The 26,565-nt window shown below is 42.4% G+C and overlaps 1 long non-coding RNA gene across 2 annotated transcripts in view; it reads right to left on the bottom strand.

Annotated features, from left to right (window-relative positions):
* The window catches only part of LOC146893699 (uncharacterized), a 113,567-nt gene that overhangs the window by 1,835 nt on the left and 85,167 nt on the right, over positions 1–26,565 (bottom strand). Inside the window, exons 1-2 of one of the 2 annotated variants that reach the window (XR_015738235.1) lie at positions 8,119–8,214; positions 1,262–1,400 (exon numbers count right to left, since the gene is read on the bottom strand). This is a non-coding gene — a long non-coding RNA (uncharacterized LOC146893699). Of the gene's footprint in view, positions 1–1,261; positions 1,401–8,118; positions 8,215–26,565 lie in introns of those variants that run through there. The other variant, XR_015002989.2, reaches the window with a different exon arrangement.

The following is a 26,565-nucleotide window of genomic DNA, read 5'->3' as shown; positions in this document are numbered from 1 at the left end:
CTTTCTAGGTCAGGTTCTGGGGTTACTTTGTTTAGTTATGCCTCTTTCCCTTTTAAGACTTGGTTCAAACGAGCTTCTCCCCTCCCTCTCCCTGGGTCACTTCCAGTTTGTTCGAACCAGCCCTGTGTTCACTTGGGGCTGATGATGAACCGGAAGTCTGAGCGTAAGACGTATTTAAGTCCCCAGTGCTGGAGTGATTATCTGCAGACTCTGGCCTTAAGAACTTGGATTATTGGGCACTGCTTTTATCATTGTCTCAGGACTTAGCTGAAAACGGTCAGTTCAGACCCAGAGAGCCTAACAGGAGCAGACAACGTGGGCCCCTCTCTTGATGAACTGGTCTCGTCTGCTCCCATTTCAAGTTGAAAGATAATCCAGATTTTAAGGTAAGAAATGGTTTGCAAACTCAGTTGAAAAGACGCAAACGTGAGTACCGCCATCATGCCCATGGTCTTTGAGCCAGAAAGTCTGCTTTTAACTCTAACTCTGCCAAGGAGGCAGGAAAACGCACACATGGACGGGGCATTGGCCATTTCAGACTTCAGTAGAGTAACAAAACCTGCTAGGTAAGAAAATGATGTTACTGTATGTGATACCACAAACCCAAATAAGATCTTCAAATGATATTTCCTACACAGAGGAAAATAGCTTATTGAGCAAACTGTATTTTTTTAATGTAAGGAACAAGCTATTTTTTTTAATATAAGAAATCACATAAACCTCCAGGCCTTTATCAATGTTTACCACTGGGAAGAGGGAATATTCTTTTTAGTCACTTCATATTTTGCTGTATTTCTGAAATTCTCTACTAAAAACACCCATTTATTGGATAATGTAAAATCCCAAGCCAATAAATGTCATTTTAAAAACTGGCAGATAACACCAGCTTCTGTGATCCCGCTTCTATCTGAAACGTGGGACCAGGGTCAAGGGCACCAGTACACATGCGTCTCCTGGCCCCACGGTTCCAGGCAGGGCCTGTATATAGTTGTCAAAAGAACGGTCCATAACATGCCTTCACGGCTCCCAGCCCTATATTAATGCCACATGTGCTCCTGTAAGGTTGAGTGATTAAGTGACACGCAATAATTGTCTCTCCTCTAAAGTAGACATTCATTTTCCTCCATGCGTGAGGCTCTATTTTCCTATCATTTATCACAACTTCGCTGTAGGACTCATCTCCGTGGGTTGTGTGTCTTGTACTTCTCTTTTTAATGCAAGCTGACCTAAACGGCCCCAGTAAGAAATTAAATATAATTACCTATAGACTCTCACAGGGCAAATGAGATCGCATGGGCTCCTGAAGTAGAGCAAGGTGCTTGGAGGTCTCCGGTCGTCCGTCTTCCCCAGAGTTAATTTCTCCCCCACTGGAGGACGCCTACGCACAGCCTCACAATGACCTGTTTAGTTGGCAGTGGAAAATGATGTCATTTGCAAGTAAGCTTTCAGCTGTGATATTTTATAATTGTTAAGATGAAAACCCGATAATCCTCTCCCCCTTCACATAAACTGCAATCCATCTTTAAACCTGTGATAATTCTCCAAACCTGCCGCTTAATAAACTAACAAACCCCAGGCCTGTGCGATTTTACGGGGAGTCAATCTTTGATCAGCCAAGCTGAAACGGGTCTGATAAAGGGACGCCCTTCCACTCTGGAGTCACCACTTGAGTGGGTTATTGCTGTTTCCTCCGGTCCTCCAGTGCCAAATAAGCAGAGGTCCTTCCCAAGCTCCTTATCTCTTCCACTTTCTTCTTGAGATCTCTGTCGCTTTAATCCGGCATGTCTGCTGCTGGTTAACAAGGAAATCCTATGTCAATTATCGCCAACAACTTCCTGCTGAGAAGCAGCGGGGAGTCAAAGTGTTTGAGAGCCTTTTCACACTGGAGAGTGGTGCAGGGCCTAATTAAATGGCCCTCATATCTTGCAGCCTGGTGGAGGCCTTGTATAGATAGCTAATGAAAGATAGCCTCATTTGGCTAAGAACCTTTGAAGGCCAGTGGGCTGTCCAGCGGGTTGCAGGTGCACCCCAAAGTGGAGCTGCATGGGACTCCTCCAGTTCCAGTGAGCATGGTGGGGGGGGGCTGTTCTCGGCGTTGGACAGCTGGTTGAGAAGGGCTGGGACTTTGGTTGCAGCTCTCTAGGGTTGGTCTACGAGGTGGTGGGGTCAAGTGGGGTAGGGATCAGACTTCAGGGAGATGTTTGTTAAACCATTAAAGTCAGGCTTCAAAGAACACTCCCCTGTGAAACTGACCCCTTACTCTCAATATAAGGGTCTCCTCTCCCACTCAGGACTTACCAAGTGGCATAATTCTGTCTTTGAAAATACATGTTTTGGGGCTGGGGTTGTAGTGCAGTGGGTAGGTGCTTGTTTGGCATGCATGAGGCATTAGGTTCGATCTTCAGTACTGCAGCAACCAGGTGCAGTGGCACAGCCTATTTTCCCAGTCTTTTGGGGGCAGACACAGGAGGATCAGAAGTTCAAAGGCAACCTCATCGACGAGTTAGCATGCAGTCCGGGCTACATGAGACCCTGTCTTCCTGCCACACAGACCCTCCACATTCAGGGAGCAAATCTGATGTGTTGCTCTATTTTTTTCATGAATGGTATTTAATCCTTATAATATTTCATAAAAAGAAAGGACATTCTAAAACATGACAGAAGGAAATAGTAAAAAACATAATTTCAGGAGAAAAGCCAATGTTTTAAAGGAAGTCAGCTTATGTCTATGAGACTCATTAGGCTGCTCTTAGATCACATGGAGAGTTTCCCTGCTATGGTGCCGCCAGTTCATGTCAGGAAATGGCATTGCTGCATGATGAAAGAACATGAAGGCAGGTGGTGCTGAATCAGTGGTTCCCCACAAAGGCCACGGCTTAAAACCAACTGGGGGAGCCTTGGAAACGTCCTACATCACCCCAAGAGGTTTGATTTAATTGACAGATTATTAAATGTTTGAAAACCTGCTGCTTGCTTGTATTCTCTTTCCCCTTACCCCATGCTCACGTGTACATGTGTGTGTGTGTGTGTGTGTGTGTGTGTGTGTGTGTGTGCGTGTGTGTGTGTACTCATATATGTAGAGGTCAGAAGACATTTGCTAGTGTTTCTCAGATGTTGTCTACCTTGGGTTTTGAGAAAGGGTCTCTCCTTGATCTGAAACTCACCAAATAGGCCAGGCTGGTTAGCTAGCAAACCCCGGGATCCACCTCACTAGTATTATGATTACACCCATACACCACCATGCCTGTCTTTTGTTTTAACTTAAAAACATGGGTTCTGGGGATTGAACTCAGTTCCTCATGCTTATAAGGCAAGCACCAACTGTGCTATATCCTCAACCCCAGACCACTGCCTTGATGTTCAGACATTGTACTCCAGAGCATTTCTAATGCTAGTATGCACATTTTTCTTCTGGGCATCTTGTGCAAATATAGATTCTTATTCCACGTGTCCATGGTGGGATTTGGTATTTTTCCTGTCTATGAAGCTCCCTGGTGATGCTACTGTTGTTGGTCCACAGACAAAACTTAGAAAACCAAGGCAAAAGAATATTTCCACTATAAGATTTCTAGGTACTAGCTGAAGACCAGGGTTTTTCCTAGGATCTGCAAAGGGTTGCCAGCATGATTTCATGGACAAGAGATAAGCTTTTCAAGATCAGGCTAGGGGAAGTGTCTTAGATATGACTGATGCAACTTTAAGGTTGGCTATGATCCTTAATGTAGAGGTAGCAACTGGTATATCCTGCAGCTTGTTTCCATTTATGTTCTAGAGTTACCTTGGTCATTCTGTGGTAGACCAGAAAGCTTAAATTTGGCATAGCGACCCAGGCAATGCTAGAGAATATATTTGTAGATTAAAAGCAAGAAAATGATGTGACCTAGTTATCATTGCCATTTATAGCTGCTCCAACTTTGCCTCACTTTGTCTATTGGCCAGGCCTGATGACAATGCCACGGAGACAGAGAAACAAGAAGCATGAAAAGCCCACCCATGGCAGAAAATACTAACCCATTAAGTCCTTTGTCCCTCTAGTTCCTTACACAGTCTCAGTGTGCACATTCCAAGAAGTCACTACCAGTTGGTCAGTGGCAGTCCTGGAAAAACAGCGTGGATGTGAACTTCCAGATGGCACCTAGGTTGTTTCATTCTGACATTAGGCAGGATTTTCCTTACAGAATAGCAGAGAAAATTGAGTCTATGACAGCCCAGTGGCTGAAAATTTGTCCAACACAAACATCTGGGGACCCATGAATTTGTAACAACAGAGTTGTTACATTTGACATTTTGTTCAAATCCTTCATTGAGTTTTTTAAATAGCTGGAGCAGTTTTTAATGAACAATAATTATAACTTTGGATTTCTGATTATATCAATATGAGGGGTGGGAGGCAGCTCACCCTCAATAGTGGCTGTTATGTGCTCTGACTCTGACAAGACTGTTAGCACCATCTTGCCTTGTCTAGAATACTTCCCTAGCAATCTAACACACCATTTCCTCAAAGGTAGAACCCAGAGCAACTGCGAAATTGGAAGCAAATTACAGTTCCAAGCCAAAGATGACTTTAGAAGAATGTTTTCTTTCACCAAGGCCAAAAGGGAAAGTAATTAGATGTCTGAACAGCTGCATTTGCTGCACTTGAGATTTGAAATGTTTCAGGGTCTTTGGAGATATCCATAGGCAACGACAGAGTTAAAAATAAGCTAACCAACCGTTGTAACTGACAGTAAACTTTAGAAGATTCAGGAAAGTCCACTGAGGGGAGTTGTGGAGTATACCAGGAGTATACCAAGCCAGAACATGGACACAGGGACATCAAGAAAAAATATCTGAAGTTCCCACTTGCCAAGGGGTCCATCAGCCTCCATGGGGCAGATATCATGAAGAAAACAACCTCCCACACCGCCAAACCCTTTCATTGCTAGTACCAAGGATATGGAGTTAATATCTGAGCAAACAGTCTTGTCTTTCATTTAATACCCTCTGCCCCAGAACCTCATAGCTGATATCATTATTTTCATCTCCAACTCTGAATCTATCCAAAACTGACTGTCTAATAGTACTTGGATGGGCTCATGCTACTATCCCCCTTTAAGACTATGCAAATAAATTCTTTATATAGATTAGAATTCAAAGACCTTGTAATAGCATTTAAAGTACTTCCTATGCTAGCCCTCAGCCCATTTGATTACCACGAATGTTGCTGCAGCTGTCACTAAGACTACTTATCTAGTACTCTAAACACTTCTGCAAGAAGAATCTATCATCACCAGACTTTTGTGGCAGCCGGTCATTGCCTGAGGTTCTTTATGTGTATGACCTCACCTGTGATGTTTCTACATTGTCATGTAGACTTCAGGGACCAGGAAATTGAAGAGCAAGAAAGTTAAAGCCTTTGCTCAACTATTAAGTGAATGAAATCAGGCTGAGGGCTAAGATGGTCATATATATGGTCATCCCTGCAAACTGGCTGTGGCATGGCTAGCTGTCACATTTGCATCCCTAGAAGGACGAAGAAGAACAAAGCCTCACCTAATAACAATACCTATAAATCCTTAGCAGAATTTGGGCCCATGGTCATCGTTGACTTCAAAAGAAGCTGGAGGACACAGTTCTATCAGCTTCAAAAGGAGGAAAGCAAACATTGAGGAAACCACCAGACATCTCCGCCCTAAGAAACAGCAGTCTCTGTCATGTGGGTGAAGTATCACTGCCTATTAGGCTAGCTTTTTGCTTTCTGGTTCCTCTTCTGGAATTCAAGCCTATATGATGATGGGACATTGAGGGTGACATTTCTGACTTTTTGAGATGGTCAGAAACATGATTGAATTATCAAAAGAAGATGAATATTTACATAAAATGAACACTTCAGTGGGGTGGTGGGGGTGGGGGTGGTACACTCCTTTAATCCCAGCACTCATAAGGCAGAAACAGGTGGATGTCTGTGAGTTTGAGGCCAGTCTGGTCTACAGAGTGAGTTCAAGGACAGGTTCCAAATCTACAGAGAAACCCTTTCTCAGGAAAAAAAAGAAAAAGAAAACTGAACATCATGGCTGTGATTATATTCTGTTTATAACAGTATTAAAAACAATGCATTTTCATCAAAATGGAAATATAATACATTCAGTTCATCTAGACCCTCTTTGCAATCATTGCCCCACCACAGCTCGTTTCTTTTTCTTTCCTGGGGAAGGTTAGCATTTCTTCCCCAGAGTCACTGATGAGATTCTGCCTACTTACGTAGACTAGTATGCTGATGTGTTTACTGTACTGTGCCAACCCACAGCTCACCACAGTCTTCAACTGAGACGGAGAAAGTGCCAAGTTGTTATAATACATCACTTAGGACAAACACTGAAAACTCTTAATATTGTTATTCTTCTTTTTTCCCTCTCAGGAACATTAAGTTGGCTTCTTCCCAGCATTCCAAACAACTTTAATACTTCAAAGAAGATAGTAATGGAGGGCTCTCTGGGGCCTGTCCCATATGGTTCCTCCATTGAGATATTTGAATATTTTCATTTTAAATGAATAATTACATATTTTAAGCAACTTTCCTTGCTTGTGAATACATAGGTATAGATAAATATTCATAATGCAAACTTTGAATATAAAAGTGTTGTGGGTTCCACTGAGGAATGGAGGAAGGCGAGATCATATTTTGTTCTATTACTATTTTAGCACTGACAAATTAGATTAGTACTGCCTATTCCAGGGAGAAGGCAGCAGAGGAAAGCAGAGAAAGGTTTTCCTGGAGCCCAGGGCTTTAGAATCAAATTCATCTTTGAACCAGGCTCAACTGCTTGCTGGCAAACTTTAAAACATTTATTTAATTCTTTAAGGATTTTATATAATTTTGATCATATTCAACTCTTACTCCTAGCACCACTCAGGCCTTCTATTCTTCTACTCTTGTCCTCCTTCTCCTCCTCTTCTTCCTCTTCCTCCTCCTCCTCTTCTTCCTCTTCCTCCTCCTCTTCTTCCTCCTCCTCCTCTTCTTCCTCTTCTTCTAATAACCCATTGGCTCCAGTTTGTGCTGTCCTGTGTAGTGGGCCATCCATTGGAGTGCATCTTCAGCCTACCAGGAACCCAGAAAACTGAATTTCCCTCCACCAGAAGCCACCAGCTGTCCATAGATCCTCAGTTAAGGGCAGGGGATCATAAACCCTTTCTCACTCATGCCAGAACACTGACTGGTTTGATCCTGTTCCACAGCTGATGTAGGGTCATGAGTGCAGAGATCATGCCACTTTCAGAGATACTGTTTGCTCTGGTCATCTCTGACTTCTGGCCCTTAAAGTCTTTCTAGCCCCTCGATGATGGTTCCTGTGCATTAAGGAAGAGGTGTCATGTAAATGTGCCATGTATGGTGGAGCACTCCGCTGATATTTTTTTCTCTGCTCTTTGACCAGCTGTATGTTTCTGTGTTAATCACTGTTCACTGTACAGTGACACTTCTCTGGTAGGGTCTAAGAGCTGCACTAACCTATGGGTAGATAGATACGAATTTAGAAGACAGCTTGACACCATGTCTATTTAGCAAAATAATAGTAGTAGGCTCACCTCCAAAAACTGTGAGTTCCCAACTGTCAGTTTGGGGCCTGATTTGAAGTTCAAGGTATGTATTTCCTACTGTGAAGTGGGGCTGGAAAAGCTCTTCAGTCCTGGTTTCCGTTGGGTAGTGAAATGGCAGGGGAAGCACAGCAACGGCAGTGAGAAGAGCTGGCATTGGCAAAGGTCTACCTCATCATTTCTCTTCATAATCTACTTGTGCAGTTCCCAGTGGTGCTTTCGTGCCCTCTGTAACAGTTGTCTATGTCCGTGGCAATTGCAGGAAACTGAACGGCTCAAAAGGCCATCTCAATACTGGCTAGACTTGGCTGAGTCGTTCTGCGATCTTCGGTGGGGCTCTGACTCGTCTGTTTTCTACAGATCAGTGGGAAGGTTTTAGTCCAGGGTTTGGAAACTGAAGTTAAGAGGTGACTTCAGTCACATGTCTTGTCTCATAATCCAGCCTAGTCGGGGTTTATTCATATACTGGAAGCTGTATTCTTGTAAACAAAATACCAAGGAAACAAGTCTGTGTTCCAATCCTCTGACTGCCCCATCACTACTTACATCTTTGTTCTGGGTGGTTTTGCGTCAACTTGACATAAGCTAGAGTCATCAGAGGAAGGAGCCTCAGCTGAGGAAATGCCTTCTTGAGATCCAGCTGTAAAGAATTTTCTCATTTAGTGATCAATGGAGAAGGGCAAAGCTCTCTCTCTCTCTCTCTCTCTCTCTCTCTCTCTCTCTCTCTCTCTCTCTCTTTCACACACACACACAAATAAAAATAGTTATTAATAATCCTTAATATCAGAAGTACTCATCTAATACTACATATACATGGAAAGAATTGAGTGTTGTTCCTGGCCACCAAGAAGTCACCCAGTAGTTATGCCTCTACTAAAATGTGTCCTCTTCGTACCAAAGTTAAGGAGATCACAGCTCTCAAGGCACAGAGAAACAGACACCTCCTCCAACAACTAGAGTTTGGGGCATAAGACACAGCTGGCCTCCTGTTAGGACACAGTCTGAAATTATCCAGAGAAGCAATGGTATTTCAGAATTTCTCTTTTCTAAGATTACTCTTGGAAGACTTTTTCAGGTTCTCCCAGATCTCCAAAGTGTCTCAGCTTGAAACTAGGAAAGCTGGTAGAACTTTTAATGAAGAGAGGCCAGTGATCACACTGACCCTATATCAATAGGGATTGGTCTAACTCAGTAGGGTCAGCCCGACACCATTCCCTGCCTTTCTAAGTGAGTGGATAAATATTTCTTTACCAAAAAAAGTCCTTTAGAAAATTACATAGTAGGTCAGCCAACCTGAATTCCCACTAAGAATGAAGTATCAGGCTGTGGAAAAGCAGTAAAAGAAAGAAAGCCCCACATGTTGAAGCCATTGACCAGCAGAACTGTTATATTGACCGTAGAACAATACCAACTAACCACGTGGCACAGGACAGTGATACCAGGCATAGAGCTTAGGCTTCTGCTGCTTCTGCAGGGCCAGCATCTGGATATTAATGAAGAGAGAGATGTTACTGGTGTCTAGGATGCTGGGCATGATGTCTTCCAGGAGTGACTAGTTGGTTCAAAGACATATGAAGGACAGGAATAAAAATGAAAATCCTACCCAGTGTTCCCCAGATGCTGACAGGTGTCAGGAACTGTTCTAAGGATATTCTCCATGTCACTTCAATAAATTCTTTCTCCTGTTGTTCTGTGGTCTGGGAATCAATCCCAGGGCCTTTTCCATGGTAGACATCTGTGTTATCACCACTGAGCTGCCTGCTCAGTCCCCATGGAATCTTCATGATCTCCTCTAGATTAAGACATTGAGTTCTGGAGATGTCTGGATTGGGATCTTGTATTGTCCAAGGCATGGGACAGGACCGTGTTGGGATAATAAACCCACCACTGCAGTCCCTGGGATTGTTGTGAAGTAGAATCTCAGACACTGCAACACAAACTTCCCAGGAGAGCACCGAGCCCTTTCCCACCTCTCAGACAGTGGGGACTGGGCTCCCTCCAAATTCAAGGCCTCTAGGTGTTTTATCTGTAATTTACTTTTGTTTCTGGTGTGGGGGTTGAAGTCTGGCATTGCCCCACCCTCCAACCCAAATAGCCAATTATCCCCTTGTGATCTAGTGCCGAGTTGCTCTCTTCACGCAGCGTTCAAGCATCCTTTATGCATGCATTTTGTACCCATACAAGCTGTAACCTATTTCTGGACCTGTTTTGCTATTACTCTGTTGTCCCATTTCCTCTTGAAAGGTATATTATTTAGATAACAGCGTAACTTAGTACTGTTTCTCTCTATATATTATATATATTTCTCTATATATTAGATAATATTTTAATTTAGTATTATTTCTATGTATATATATATGCATATTAGTAGAACTTTATAGCTTTTTAGGAGACCTCCCAACTACTTTCCTTTTGCAAACCTCTTCTTGTCATTCTCAGTAATTACTATATAAAAGCTTTAAAATAGTTTCATACATACATAAACTCAAGTTCAAGCAAAAGCAGAGTTGGAATACTGAATTGAACTACAATTTGTTTGTAAGTTGGTTCGAAGACTGTTTTATGGTTTGAATGCCAAACATGATATGTCTCTATGTTTTTTTCAGGTCTCATTTAAAGATCTTCAATAAGATTTTATAGCTTTTCCATACAGGCTTAATGCCATTGCTTTAAATGTGATATCAGCTACATGTGGCCGTTTTTAAGACTTTCTCATTTGAAGGTGTATTTTTGTCTTGTTGTAGCTTTTGAGATAGTATTACCATGTAGACCAGGCTGTCCTTGACGTTAAGACCCTCTTGCTTTAGCTTCTGGAATGCTAACACTACAGCTAAGCATCCACAGAGACCTTGGAACTGCTTGTTTCTAGGGCCACAGGCACTGCTGTGCTGGCCCATACCACATCCTCAAGATCTCCCTGCATCTGTACTCCCGGTGTCACCTTATTGATGAGCAGGGAATGAAAACTCTCTTTGCAAATGGTGGGAGAGAGATTTAACCTCCATATGGCCACCTCTGCCCCAGTATGTTCACATGACCACAGAGAAAGCTCCCTAGGACCAACTGATGAAGGAGGGAAAGCATAGCTCAAAGAATCATGGGAGCTAAAGCACATGCTGGAAAGTTACTCCTTTCCTAGGGGAGACCATAAGACGAGCCCAAGGGAAATTCCTCCTATGGAGAACTGCTCTAAGAAGCACCTTTTGCCCTGGAGTAGAGGATCTACTTGAATTAATGGTCATCTGGTTGGTCAACGGTCTAGAAACAAAAGGAAAATTAAATAAAAGACAGAATTCTGGAGAAGTATGTGAGTGGGTCCCAGAGGGCAGGCTCATCATATAGAGATCTTTGTGTCCCACATAAGCACCATTTGGGATGCTTAATATTCATTGCCAAGTTGACTAGAGTTATAATTACCCAGTAATCACACCTCTGGGTTTGTCCACAAAAGTATTTCAGAGAGATTTAGCCGGGGAGGGAGGAACCCACCCTAAATATGGATCGCACCATCTCATAGACTGAGGGCGTAGGTTGAATAAAAGGGGGGGGGCTGGTGTGCACTAGCATTTATTTCTCTACCTCTGACCATGGTCACAATGTGGCCAGCCATATTACACTACTACCACATCTTTATCGTGATGGATCATCTCCATTTAAACTGTAAGCCAAAATGCATCTTTCCTCTATTAAGTTGCTTCTTGTTGCCATTTGGTTACGGCAATAAGGAAAGTAATGAATCTACCAAGTGAAAGGAAGGGTCTGTGCTATCAGGAGTAGCCAAGACTCCTTGTCTTAGCCAGACAGTTTCTCACCGATGGTAGGGAAGATGAGGGTTACACCTGGGGTTTTGTTGATTCTTGGATTATCTGGTGGTAGCCACCAATGAACATGTGCACAAGTCTAATGAGGTCAGGTGACCAGAAGCTCAGAATACATCAGGGTGAATGTTCAAATTCTTCTGTTGTACAAGGATTTAGACCAGTGGTTCTCAACCTGTGGGTCATGACCCTTTTGGGGATCACATATCATAAATATAGATATTTACATTATGATTAATAACAGTAGCAAAATTACAAGTATTACGAAGTGGCAATGAAACAGTTTTGTGGCTGGGGGGATCACCACAACATGGGTAACTGTAGTGATGATAACATTAGGATGGTTGAGAACCACTGACTTAGAACAGAAGTGCTGACCACCATTCTGTGGGGTGGGACAATGAACAATGTCCTAATAACCATGGCTGACAAGCCTTCTTTTTAAAAACACTTTTTATTTTTTTATTTTAAAATTGTGTGTGTGTACACGCATGCACACGTGCGCGCGCGCCCGCACGCACACACACACACACACACACACACACACGTGCGTGCATGCACACACAAATGTACACAGTGCATGAGGTGACCAGAAGAGGGCATCAGATTCTGTGAAGCTGGAGTTTTAGGCCATAAGACACTTGATACATGGGTGCTGGGAACTGAACTCAGGTCCTCTGCAAGAGTGGTATGTGCTCTTAACTACTGAGCTGTCTCTTTAGCCTCTCTTCTTGAAAATTTAAAGTTAAAATTATGATGAGCAGCCATAATTTTTTTCTCACAAATTTTCCTTTTTGTTGTTGTCCTCGCAAGAGTCCATATTGGATTGGGCTTTCCTCATATCTTGAGGCCTATCGCATTTCCTCAAGTCTGTCTCTTATGACCTTGAAAATTTTCAAAACTATCAATCAATTTATTGTTAAGTGTTCGTTCAATTTGGTTTTGTATAATATCATCTCATGAGTAAGAAAGGTACAAAGAAAATGGCGCTGGGTCAGCCCCATTGCTTCAGATCAAGGGGTCCATGATGTCTTATTATTTGTGATTTTCTCCTTGATAACTTGACTAAACTTCTTTACTGGAAAGTTACTACTTTTTTTATCTATAAATATCTTGTTTAGGTTTCTCAGAAACCATACAATTTCTATGTCCTCTGGAATATTGTCTACCCTCTTAGTTTGCTTTCTGCTGCTGTTAAAGACCAGGGGCAAAAACAACTTGGGGAAGAAAACATTTATTTCAACTTTGTTGTGCAACATTAGTTGAAGATACAGTACACTGTTTATTCTGTGAAATATTTGTTTAATGAAGCAGTGGTGTGTTACATTCTTTTATGTTGCATTTGTTTAATTCTGTGAAGTTGTGTTACTTTGCCTGTCTAAAACACCTGATTGGTCTAATAAAGAGCTGAATGGCCAGTAGTAAGTCAGGAGAAAGGACCAGCGGGGCTGGCAGGCAGAGAGAATAGAAGGAGAAATCTGGGAAGAAAAGATCATGGAGTGTAAAAAAAGAGAAGGAAAGAAGGACTTCTGGGGCCAACCACTCAGTCATACAACCAGCCATGGAGTAAGAAGTAAAGAAAGATATATAGAATAGAGAAGGATAAAAGCCCAGAGGCAAAAGGTAGACAGGATAATTTGAGTGAAGAAAAGCTAGTTAGAAACAAGCCAAAGTAAGGCCAGGCATTCCTAAGAAAGAATAAGACCCTCTGTGTGGATTAACTTGGTAGCCAGCCCCTGAAGACAGCCAAAAGTGTTAAAGGAAAAGAAAAGCCAACACCTTATAGCCTTCCATCTTTCTGTGAGGGAAGAAGTCAAGGCAGGAAAGCCGAGCAGGAATCTGGAAGCAATAACTGAAACAAAGATGTGGTATTTACTAGCTTGTTCCCTGTGGCTTGCTCAGCTTGCTTTTTTATAGAACCCAGGACCACCTGCCCAGAAGCAACACTGCCCACAACGGGCTGGGTCTATCCACATTGATCATCAATAAAGAAAACGTCCCACAGACTTGCCTACAGGACAGTCTGATGGGGTCAAATTTTCCATTAGGATTCCTTTCCCAGATAACTCTAGCTTGTGTTAGGCTGACAAAACATTACCAGCTTTGAAGCTTCTGAATTTTGATGTTATAGCTTTTATCCAGCCATTTCACTAAATTCTATGGATTTAAAGAGTCTCAGAAGGCATTTGAACACAGGTACCATGCATAGGTGGACAATTCTCAGTCTCAGAAGAAATGGGTTATTAAATGAAAATCTAGTTCCAGGTGTGGGATAACTCCCTATTAGTCATTGGTCAGTGAGACCCCAGAGGCCATGAAAAAAAAAAACTCACAGGCTATTGATATTATCCTCTATTTCCCAACTAGATGGTAAAACTTCATTGCTGAAAAAATGGCATAGTTTGTTTCAAAGTCTTAGAGACATAAAGCTGGAACTGACTCCAAACTTTCCTTCCTGTGGGCTAGCTTTTGTAGCGCCAGAAGGCGCTGTCGGCCACTGGGGAGAAAAGTAATCCAAGGTCTTGCCCAGTAGTGAACCCTGAGTGCTGCAATACTGAGCCTCTAAGAAAGAAGCAATGGCTGGTGCAATCGTGGTATGAAGGTTGGAGTACAGTCTCTCACTTTCTGATGGGACTGGAGATCTGTTCCACAGGAGGAAATTTATACTTGATACTGCAAACCTGGTTGAAAGCCCATGACTTGGGAGGTCATAGGTCCTAAGGGTGAGTCTTAATATTTCTGTTTTGCTAAATGGACATCTTGTTAAACTGTCTTCTACATATTTATGGTTATACCTGTAGATCATTGATGCTCTCAACCTTGGTCAGAGAAGCCTTTCTGTAGTGGACATCAGTTAGCGTGGATACTCACAATTATTCAACTTGCTGAGAGTAACATGAGGGTTCGGCCCTATATTAGACATCTATATCACTCTCCCATACCACCACAGTGCTCAGGGAACATCTCAGAGGTGGGGGCAGAAAGAAGGTGAGCGTTAGAGCGTGGGGAAGTGTGCCGCGATGACTTCTGAGCATGGCGCTGTCGTTGGACTCATGAACCCAGGGCAGCTGTGGTCCAGCTGCCCAAAATGAAGTCAACAAGTTCAGTCAACTCCAGCAGCTGTACTAATAGGATCCAAAGGATTATAAAAGACAGAAGAGGGAGGACTTGAAGATGGGCAAGTGACTTGCTGTGGGATGTCTGGGGAAACAAGGTGCAGGAAGCCGTGGGTAGTAATCAAGACACACTGTGCACACATATCCAGTTGTGACAGAATAAATAAATGATTCTCCAATAAATAAATTAACTAAAAAAGTTTAAGTAGAATCTTTTGCACTTGTATACACATATGTCAAGTGTATTTAGAAATGGCATTATCTCTTTGTTTTTACCTACAAGAACTCTTTTGTTTTCCTGTCATATTACAATAGCTGAATTTCTCAAACCATTTCAGCAGACACTGAGGATAAAACATATCCTCCTTTACGTCATGTGAATGACTTTGTATTTTGTCAATTGATATGATTGGGGGTAAATGGAATTTACTATATTTAAGTAATTTTCTTTACTGTATTTTATCCAGAACATTTATTCAGTTTTTTCAAATGATGGGATAGTAATGTTTTTCTTCCTCTAATGTGATGATGTAATGAGCTATCCTGTCAGGTTCCCACATATTAGATCATTTTTCTACTCCTGGAGTGAATCCTACTTAGCCATGATGTATTAATTTACAAACGCATTGCAGGATTCAATATGCATCTGTAACCACATGGGAACTTGGTCTGCACTTTTCTCTTTGAGAACTATTTTATAACATTTGAGGCTATTTTTCTGATGCCATAAAGTAAATGGAAGTGATTTTATTTTATTTTTTTTTTGTGTATCTGTGGTTTAATTTTATTGTGATCTTGATTCAAACAACTCTATTCCCAGGAGAGACTTCCTTTCTTCCCTTCCCTTCTTTCCTTTCCCTTCCCTTGCTTTCACTATTTCTGCTCCAAACATCTCTACAAAATAATAATGATTAATAACAAACAAATAATAAATATAATAATAATTTCTGGAGTGGCTGCAGGGGGTGATGAAAGTATATAAAACACAAATTTATTATGAACCAAAAATAATGTCCTCCAAATACTCCACTTAAAGATAATTTCACTAACTAGCAAACTAATGCAGCCTTAGCTGTATGCCACTGAAATTTAAAAAAATCTCATTTCAAACTATAGGTTTTAGTGTAAAAACCTCAATTCATTGTAATGGAATCACAAAACACCACACAACCTCTCAATCAAACACTTGCCCAGTCCCAAACTTTATACATCTCAGAGAACTTTGTGTTAAAGCTGCCTGAGGAAAACCATGGATAAGAAGAATGAAGAGACCACGGTGCAGGGAGGAAGTCTGAGCTCTGTTTATTTGGGTATTGTGTGAACAGTTTGCAAATTATATGTAAAACGGTACTCCATTTAGGAGGCAAGAACTCTGGGGCTGAGCTACTGTTTATACTGTTTTTAAAGGACATGTGACTAGTATTTTTTTTTCTGAAGGGCATATGTCAACTCTCTTTTTACAAATGCATCTGTCAGTTTTTTAACTTTAGAAACACAGCACAATGAACACTACAGGGTGTGTCTCTGATCATGAGAAGTTTAGGTTTAAGACAGCCTGGGTTTACAAAAAGGAAAAAAAAAATCCGATTCATAAAATTGTTTCTTCAAGTTGAGCAATGTGTGTTAATACAAATGGAGAACACTGGGTTATGCACAATTTGTTTACCATCTTACTCCTAATGTCTTTCAGAGTGTCTCATGTTTACGAGAGAACAAAGAGAAACCTGGTAAATAAACAAATGAACAGCAATAATTCAAGTTACTGCATCAATTAACTAGGTGTGTATTTTGATGGAATTTATTGTTCTTGAAAGGGTAAGACTATGCCAAGCTGCAGTGTGCACACCTTTAATCCCAGCACTCGGGAGGCAGAGGCAGGTGAATACCTGTGAGTTCGAAGTCAGCCTGGTCTACAAGAGCTAGTTCCAGGACAGCTAGGACTGTTATACAGGAAAACCCTGTCTCGAAAAAAAAAAGGGGGGGGGGTAAGATTAAATAATACGAAGTTATAATTTATATTATCAGATTTATGTGGTTTAATCAGATTTATGTGTCAGATGCAATTTTTTTTTAATTTTATGTGCTTGGTGTTTTGTCTGCATGTGTGTCTGTGTGAGGGTGTCTAGTGTCCCCTAGAACTGACGCTACAGACAGTTGTGAGATACCATGTGGGTGTTGAAAATTGAACCTAGGTCCTCAGGAAGAGCAGTCAGTGCTCTTAACCACTGAGCCATTTCTCGAGTCCCCAGATGTAGAATTTAAAATTAACATTTAGTGCTGTGCAGTAACTCAGGCAGTAAAATTCTAGTCTTGCAATCATGAAGTCCTGAGTTTTACCTCCAGAATCCACATAGGAAAGTCAGTCATGGTGGTGCACACTTGTAATCCCTGTGCTGAGCAGCTGGAGACAGGAGGATTGCTGCCCTTTCACGGTCCTGGCTGGTACAGCCTACCAAACACCTAAGCTGTGTGGTAGCTCGTTATTCTGAGGATGCAAGCCTACAGTGGTTATTGTGTTAAATACTGTGGGCAACTCTAACACAATGGTATCGTTAGGTTAGGTCTAAGCACATAAAATATGGAAGTGAGTTAGTCAGCTCTCAGGTGCCGTGACAAAATACCTCTGTGGCAAAAGTCATCCTAGCTGAAGTATATAGGGATGGAGATCTGATCCGTCACCTCATAGCAGCTGGGTGTGTGGGAAGAATGGACAGGAGCCCCAATATCCTCTTTAAAGATTCACTCCCAGTGCTTTAACTTTCTCCCACTAGGCCCCAGCACCTTAAGGTTCCACTATCTACCTTTCAATAGTGCCATAATCTAGCAACCAAGCCTTAAACATCCGAGCCTTAGGGAACATTCCAGGCCTAACCATGACAGAGAAATATACTAAAAACTTTAAACAATAAGATTTTTTAACTCTGTTATAATTTCATGAGATGACTGCTATATGTGTATCTATTCTTGACTAAAATATCTGTCTGAATCTCCTGATCATTTGTGTATACGTTGTGGGTGGGGGGGGGGGGGTGAGAGTTGCACCGGCTTTAACCTGTGACCTTTTTGATGTAAGGTTTTGTTGGCCCCCAAATGATCAGGTCTTTGGATGTCAGTTTAGTTTAGTGACTACCCTTGGTCCATCATCTTTCGGGCTCATAGGCCTGAACACACAGATGTCCATACTAAGCATATTCATTTATTTCATTCCTCCCGCTAGATTCGGGCATCCCTCTCACCACAGTCTGTATAAATCTGTGTTCCAGCACAGGGTCCCACATCTTCAACTGCAGTACACACATGCACACTCAGCCAGGCCTTGTCTATCGGAGCCAGCAAAGCAAATGACTACCTTGGCACTAGTGAATATGTTCAAAGACCCAACTTTTTAATGCAGCCTAACACATGTGTGTGTGTGTTGTGGGGGGAGTAAATGGAGCCATGATTGAATACAAAAGTGTCAATTTGGTTCTTATGGAAGTCACATGAATTTGACCATGGTTTGAACTTTCTGGAACCTTCTCTGGCCTCATGGAGCAGAGTGGGAGATGGCCTTTAATCAGGGCTCTTCCTCCTCCGTGCCTATCAAAGGCAGCTCCAGCAGCGGGGTGGATGATCAATTGCCCTTAACTGTTTTGAGACTTGTCTCTTCCTCAGAAGAAAGGGGATATTTGTTTCTATTCACACCATACACCACTTTATGAATATGATTTCAGTCATGATTTCCTAGGAGTCTATGTAAAGGGAAGAGTGGAATAAAGAACAAAACCAATAAAGACCCAAACCAAAAGCACATGTCGTGAAGGGGCACGCACCAGGCGCACAATGGCTGTTAAACAGATGAATCCCCTGAAATGTGAAGTATTCTGCAAGCTCCGAGCAGCTTTGAAATGCTACACTTTCGAGAGCACTCATCTGTTCGTCATCTGAGGGGACTTCCCTGGCTCAGCAGAAGGGGCTGCCTTCTCTCTCCACATCCACAGAACTCGAACTGCATGTAACCCACCCGCTGGAGGAACGCATAGGCTGGAAAGACAAGTAGGAATCCCCTAAAGGACACAGTGCGGAATGCTCAATTTACCTGCCTCTCGTTCAATCTGACTATCACTGCACTGTTTTCTTTTTTTCGTTGTTTTTAAGATACAGTCTAAAGTTATAATCACATCAATAACAAATGCCATCAGGGAGAGTGTGCAGGCTGGGGGCTAAGGCTCAGCACAAAGACACTGAAACACTTTTTTTTAGGAAGTTCATTTACTTAACACAGCATATTTGAAGACAAAGAAACTGAAAAAAAAACCACTTGATTGAAAACTATACATAAAATGTTTCTTCCCAATGTTATTTTAGTTGGGAAGAAATATTCTATGTATAGTTATATATTAGTTCCTTCCAGATGGTGCCATTCTAGATCCCTGGGACTACGAAAACACTGCCTTCTAAGAAACAGTAACCGTGGATGGAAAACTCACAGACTTCTAATACACCACAGCACAAGGACGATACAGTGTGGGGGAGAAACTGAGTGTGTGCACACCTTTGCTAAGTCTGTGGTCCCCGTCAAGAACAGCTGACTCTCCTGTGATGTGGACCAAAGCAGAGGACCAGGAAATCAGCCAAGGAACCCTAGGTGGTTGGGTCACCTCCAAAGACCTCTCCTACCACCCAAGATGAGCATCTAACTGTGAGCAGGTGATGCTGGCTTCGAAGTGGTAACGCTTACATCCTCAGTACTACTGAAGCAGAGGCTCACGGGCCTCTGTACATAAACATGTACATAACAGCCATGTACATAAACAGCCATGTACATAAACAGCCATGTACATAAACAGCCATGTACATAACAGCCATGTACATAAACAGCCAGATTCGGACTATTTAAGGTCTGCTGCGCGTTAGAATCGGCTGGCTACTTCCAGGGTGCACTCACACGTTTGGGGTTGCAAAGGGGTAGACCTATGTATGAGGGCCCCAGAGAATTCCCACATACACACCTAGAACCAGGGCCTATTGCTTCTGCAGGTGGGACTCACAGTCTGCATTTCTAGCAAGGCCCAGGATGAGGCTTGTGCTGCTGGCCCAGAAATCAAGAGTCAGAATTTGGATGGAGAGGCATGCAGGGACTTCAAGTCCTCTTCAGTTGTGGAATCTTCCTAGTACAAAATAAGTCATTTTATAAAAAAAAATAAGATACAATGACCAAGTGGGGCCTTCCTGCTGCCTCTTCTGGCTGAGGACAGAAGGTGCCTTTGATCTCATTCCTGAGCCTCAGCTTTTCCATCCGAATGAAGAAGAAATGCAAGGCCCTGACAGCTCCCTTCAAAATATCTCTAAGGCACTACTAAAGTTCACAAAACCTCTAGGGAGTCTAGCATTACTGGAGTCACCAGGATGAAGGTGACAGGAAGAACTCACTGTGTTGCTTTGTAGACGAGTGGGCTCTAGACTTTTATCTGTGTTCCTGTCCCTCTGTTAACTGAATTTTTCTAATCCATACGCATCTGAGGTAGGATTGCAACGGGGAACAGGCTGCCATTGGGAAAGATGTACACACTTTAATTAATGGACATGCGTCTATTGTCTGGCCAGGAAAGCCAGGGATGGGCAGACACGTGACCCGCGCAGCAGGAGCTGCTGGTCTCAGAGAGGTGGTCATCTCCAGACTTGAGCTAGACAAGGAAAGCCGGAAGGAGACAGGAACACACACGAGGTGATGGTCAGTCTCCCTGTAAAGGAACCTCTCAGGAAGGCACTGCGGTGGAGGTGACTGAGTTACAAGGTGGGTGTGTAGAGCAGGGGACAGAGGGTTGTGGGGAAGGGGATCAGTGTGGGCTGCAGAGGCGTCCTGGAGCCTGAAAGTTGGGGTAGAATTGTACCATATTGGAAATGCATGGGGAGACGCAGGCGAGGCACAAAAGTCTGTCTTCCAAGTGTCTCTTGGCAATGGATGGGAAATGCATTGGAGGAGGGGTGAAGGATGGAGAAAGGAACTGAGTCCCTGAGCCTGGACCGTGACTATTAGCACCTTCGATGTCCCACAGTTCAGTTCCTCTCACATGGAGAATTGAGGCCCTGTGGATGTAGCCTTCCCATAGAACAGCCCTTCTGTACCAGGCTCTTTCTTTTGGTCACCAACCAGCCCCCAAATCATGACAGAGAGACTTATTATTAGTTACGAATACTTGGCCTAGCTTAGGCTCATTTCTGACTAACTCTTTTAACTTAAATTAGCCTGTTTCTCTTTACCCTCTGCCTCAGGACTTTTTACTTTTATTTCTTTCTGTGTATCTTACTTTCATTGCCTCTTGTGTCTGTCTGTCTGTCTGGTGGCTACCTGGATTTTGGTCCAGGGCATTTCCTTTCTTCTCTCCTCCTTCTTCTCTTGTGCTTTTCTCAAGCCTAGATTTCTCCTTCTATTTACTCTCTCTGCCCACCAGCCCTGCCTGTCCTTTCTCTGCCTCGTTATTGACTGTTCAGTTTTTTTATTAGACCAATCAGGTGCCTTAGGCAGGCAAGGAGAAACAAAAGCAACACAATGTAATTAAACAAATGTTGCACAGATAAATGTAATACATCCTTGCATTGTTAAACAGAAGCAGCATAAACAAAAGTAATAAACTGGTGTGGGGGAATGGTCTGTGTTCTGTCAATTATATTTTAAATAAACACTGATTGGCCAGTAGCCAGGCAGGAAGTATAGGTGGGACGACCAGACAGGAAGTAGAGGTGAGTCAAGGAGAGCAGGAGAATTCTGGGAAAAATGAAGCCCATTCCTCTGCAGTTCTGACCAGCCACAGAAGAAGAAAGATGTGACTGCCTCGCTGAAAAAGGTACTGGGCCGTTTGGCTAACATAGACAAGAATAATGGGCTAATATATGTTATAAGAGTTGATACAAAGTCTGAGCTAATGGGCCAATCAGTTTATAGCTAATGTAGACCTCTGTGTGATTCCTTTGAGACTTAATGACTGTGGGAACCAGGCAGGACAGAAACCCCAACAGCACATCTTTATATAGTTAAGGTAATATTCTACAGCATAACATAACAGTTATGTTAACACATCATTACACGGTTAAAATAATATTCTCCAACCACCTGTCTAGACCTCTGGCCTGTGTGTGTTCAATCCCAGCAGCAGCTGTCAGGTTCCCAAAGACAGATAAAGGGGCGGTGGTCACATTCGGCTACCTTACAGAGGAGGGTTCTCCAATAGGTGATATCCACAGTGCTTATGATGGGAAAGGTTTGAGCAAAATGGATTTACGTGGTTTTCTACTTGCCATGTCCTCTCTCAGTGGTTTCTGATTCCAGCTACAACTGTAGCAGACTGTAGTCGTGGCTGATGAAAGGGCTCTTCCTCAGGAACCATTGCATAGTCTTTTCTGAGTAAGACTTTCCCCAGAATCCTGGGAGTCAAGTTTACAAAGTTTTGTTTTGTGCAGGTGGAGAAGCCAAGGCAGAACAAGTTACCATCTGTGAATGGACCAATGACCAGCCTCTTCTTTAAAGAGACTTTATTTTTTTTTAATAAAAGAGGGTCTCATGTAACCCAGACTGGCCTGAAACTTACCATCTATCTTGGGAAGACCTTGAACTCCTTTTGCCACTAACTCCTGAACTCTAGGATTCCAAGTGAGCATCGTTGCATCCAGGTTATGTGGTGCTGTGGGTTGAACTCACGGCATTGGAAATGTTAGGTGAGTAACTCTACCAACTGAGTCACAGCCTCTGCCCTTGGAGAGAAAATTCCAAGGGGTTGTCTATGTGACTCCTCAGAACTTCCCACCAGGATGCTAGCTGCTTGTAGCAGCAATGAAGACATAAGAGGAAGTTAAAGGACTAAGCTGCTCCCCCACTGATCTTGCACCTTCGGACCTTGGGGATGCTACACACGATAGCCCCCACTTTTGCTTCTCAAAACAAGGGCAGGGCAGTTTTTGGAACACACCTCCATTGACTGCCCCCACCCACAGTTCATTTCCATTTAAAATTCAGCCTCTGTCCTTAGCAAAGCCCTCTGAGTAGAAACAATCCCGTCATTCTCTTCTCTCTTGCAAAGGTGTTTAAGATATCTAAATATTTCAAAGGTATCTACGAAGATTGGATTCTTTCTTAGTCATGGCTTGATGAATAAATGATGTCCTAATTTCAGTTTAATTATTGTCTAATGCTCTCTAATTTATTTCAGACTCATGTTTAACTTCTTTCTAACTTGACAACCTTTCTGGAAAACCTGCTCCCCCAAAGCCCAAGCTCCTTCTCCAGGAAAATGGATTAGCTCTTTCTAGATTTCAAAGAAAGAAAAAGGGTCCATTAAATTCCTAATATTTTTGTCAGTGTAAATTTAAGGTCTTCCCAAAATACCTCTTCAAAAACCTATCTGGAAGTAAGTGAGGGATTCCTAGTTCACAGTCAGAGGTTTTATTCTGCCAAGTTCAAGTATGGGACAGATTTTTACGGCTGAATCATAAGCCCCTGAAAATAGCATTATTATGGAAGTGAGAACACACAACTACAGCCCATAGCAACCTGAGTGCCCTCGTTATCATAATATTTGATCCCCTTTTTTGTTCCCAATTGGAAATGCAAGACACCTGTACTGGCCTTTTGTTATTAGATGTCAGAGCCAGTCAAGGGCCTGTTTAGAGTCTTTAGTAATCCCTGAATTGCAGGGAGTTCAATGTCCTCATCTCAGGAGTGAATTGATCATTCATAGCATAAATACTTGGTCACTGCAGACAAACTTTCATGGCAGGAGATGTGCAGACTCTTTGGGGAGGACAGGGTTGGCTGTGGCTGCGTGAGTTGCCAGCTGTGGAGTAAGTTTCTGTGCAGACAGACGGACAGGTGTCCCTTCTCCAGGCCAGCATCTGTGGCGGAAGCTTTGGAAAGAGGAGGGACATGAGCCTGGGACATTGCTGTGAACCCAAAGTTAAAAAAATATCTGCATTCTTTTGGCATCAGAATTTTCTACCCCTAAGAAGCTACATGTTTATTTTCTGATGCTTTTTTTTTTCTCTACAAAGTAAAGCATTTGGAATTCTATTGCACGGTACTCACACAATTTCCATAACAGACTTAAAATTATCCTCAGCTGCCGAGTAAATCTGTATCTCTGATTGGCTACAGAAGGCAGTCCCATGGAAAAAGCCTGCTTTGTGAGGTTTGGCCAGGCTGCCTAAACACGTGCTGAATGCCGTCTGACGGAGGAATGTTTGACATTCGCCAGCTCAATATAGTCTACTCTCAGTGAGCCAGAAACCTACTAACTAGAACACTCAATTAATTAAGCTTTGGTTTCCTGCTTTCTCTCCTTCCCAAGCCTCCAACCCGGGGAAGCATCAGAGCATAGAATGCTTGGTATTTATTGAGTGCCACTGTGTGCTGGGCACTTTCAAAAGCACTTTTTGTGTATGAATACATAAACTCCTTCCCATAACTCTGTGGGAAGCCACTACTATTCTCCCAGAATTTGTACCACAAGGGCAGACATGTTCACGGCTCTGCCTCTGTGGGATGACCTCCCTTGGTTTGTAGCCCAGTTCTACCCTTAAGGGTTAGGTGGATTTGGGCATGTTATTTAGGCTCCCTGTGTTTCAGTTGTCACCAAGATACCATTTCTCTAAGATTTAGTGAACGGTGTGAAATTATAGCTAAGGATGGTCAAGGTAAAACTTCCTCTTTCACTACAGGAACGTTGCTGAGTGCACCATTTAAAACAATCTGCAGCATATTAACCGTGAGCTTATGCTGCCGCATTATTTTTGAAATGTCTCAACATACTTCTAAGGGGTTCACTCTCTGTGTACCTGGGGTGGGGGTAAGGAATGAAAGTGGGAAGGGCCCAGAAGAAAGCTTTGGAAAGATCGTGTAAGAAGAAAGTGAAGAGTTGAGCACCTAAGGATGTTCCAGGGTTTCGATCCAGCCCTGCCTGAAGCAGGTCTTTCATAGTTCTATGATGAACCATACACCTTTCTTATTTACCTCTTTTTTTATTTTTTTATTTTTATTTTTATTTTTTTGCTCTGGCTAGTTTGAATAGGCCACTGTGATATTAAATCGTAAGAATTTGGTCTAAAACAATAAGCCGCTTTATCTCTTTTTGCTGTCAGAGCTTCTTCTGCTCCTTCAGCCAATAGCCTATAAGATACCAGCCTACTGGGGCGTGGTCTCTTATACTTTTAAAAAGTAACAGGAACCAGGCATGCATGTGCTCTTTCTCTCTTGCTCCTGGCTCCCATTCCGGCGGCTAGACTCTCTGTTTTATTCACAATGGGAGGACTGTTGTTTGGGACAAGATCTGTAAGTTTTTCCCCATAAATAAATAACCCTTTTTATTATCCAAGAGTCCTAACTGGTGTGGGATTGTTTTGCGGCTTTATTTCATATTTATGTTATTTTATATTTTGTTATTTCAACATTTCATATGTGTTTTTCTGTACTTCAAACTTTCATTTCATATATGTATTTCTGTATTTCAAACTTAAATGAAGAGATACCATGGTATCTATTCACCCATCAATCTACCCAAACACCCATCATCCTCAGGGCTCTTATTTGCTGATAGATGTGAAAAGATCCAGGATGAATGAGACGTGCATCCTTTCCTCCGAAGATGCAGACATGTTTAACAGACAGAACTGAAAACCCTAGGCTCTTGTCAGGGAGAATAATTAGAAAGGAAGTCTCACCCATGGAGTCACGCCTCTTTGGGGAAAGTTTCTTAAACATTTCCATGTACCAACTGTGTGAGATTTCTTAAAATGGTGCTCAAGGGGCTGGGAAGATGAACAAGCAGTTAAGAGCACTTGTTGCTCTTTCAGAGCACCCAGGTTCGGTTCCCAGGGCTGACATGGTGACTCACAATTATTTTTATCTTTAGTGTTGTCTACACATATGTATGTGTACCACGCATGTGCTTGGTGCCCTTGGAGGTCAGAAGAGGGCACCAGCTCCAGGAGATATCATGCTTTCTTCTGACCTTAGGGGCACCAGACATGCATGTGGTACAAATACATAAATATGGGCAATTTATGAAATAAATAAATTTTTAACACATTTTAACAGATTTTAACACATGAAATAAATAAATCTTTAGCTTTTAGAAAATAGTATAAAGCTTAATTTTAAAATTTAAAGAATTCTTACCTCTTCCTTTACCCCTCCTTCCCTTAACTGAAATAAAGCCACATAGGTTTGAAGAAATGACTTCTCAAATTTAGGCTCCCCCTGGATGCACACATCTCCTGAGCTGTCCCCCAAACATTCCTGGCTGAGGTTGGAAAGAAATGTGTACTCAACAATTCAACAATTCAGAACCTTCCCCACTTGTCAGCTGTCATAAACACATGGACTTAGCTCCTGGTGGGATAGAGGAAAGCTTTCTGGAGCACTCTGAACAGAAATCCTTCAACCATTCCCAGTAAGAGGCCTTTGAACACAGGTCGAGAGCCATCATCCAAAGGATGTCGTTTAAAATGTGTGTTTAGAAAACTCGAGAGAAGTCAGTCTTGTCCAGCTGGTAAATTATTTCCCAGTCAATCTCTCACCGCTAAAAGTACCCACATCTTATCTTACAAATGACTGAGTATGGTGTAAACTTACTTAGAACACATCTTTGATTTGTTTCCATTTGAAATGACTCTGGGCTTATTTATCTATTTTGCAAATAAACTCTGAGAAACCTCTCCTGTGAAATATCACTTGGTAACAAGGAGATTGGATTTGCAGCTCACAATGAGCATAATAGCCATCAAAGGAAACGCCACATTGGAATCTTTTGAGCTGTGCCCATAAAGTGTTCAAAGTGACACCAAATGTGGTGGAAACGAAACTGTACCCAGACGGGAGAGGCGACATGAGAAGCCCTTGCTTGATGTTCGGATAACAGGAGCAGCGTATAAGCCTCTGTGTTCTAGTGCTGCGTGTTGTAAATAATGTTAGCAGCATCCCAAAGTACATGGATTCTTTATAAAACTCAGATTAAAAATTGAGATGACTTTAAAAAAAAACCCTTAGTACATTTTAGTTTTGCACCAGAAATAGGCATCCCCTTTCCACA

Source organism: Myodes glareolus, chromosome 7, assembly GCF_982192425.1.
Source record: "Myodes glareolus chromosome 7, mMyoGla1.1, whole genome shotgun sequence".
NCBI classification, from domain to species: domain Eukaryota; kingdom Metazoa; phylum Chordata; class Mammalia; order Rodentia; family Cricetidae; genus Myodes; species Myodes glareolus.
The sequence above is the reverse complement of the archived record's forward strand: the minus strand, read 5'-3'. Positions and strand labels throughout refer to the sequence as shown.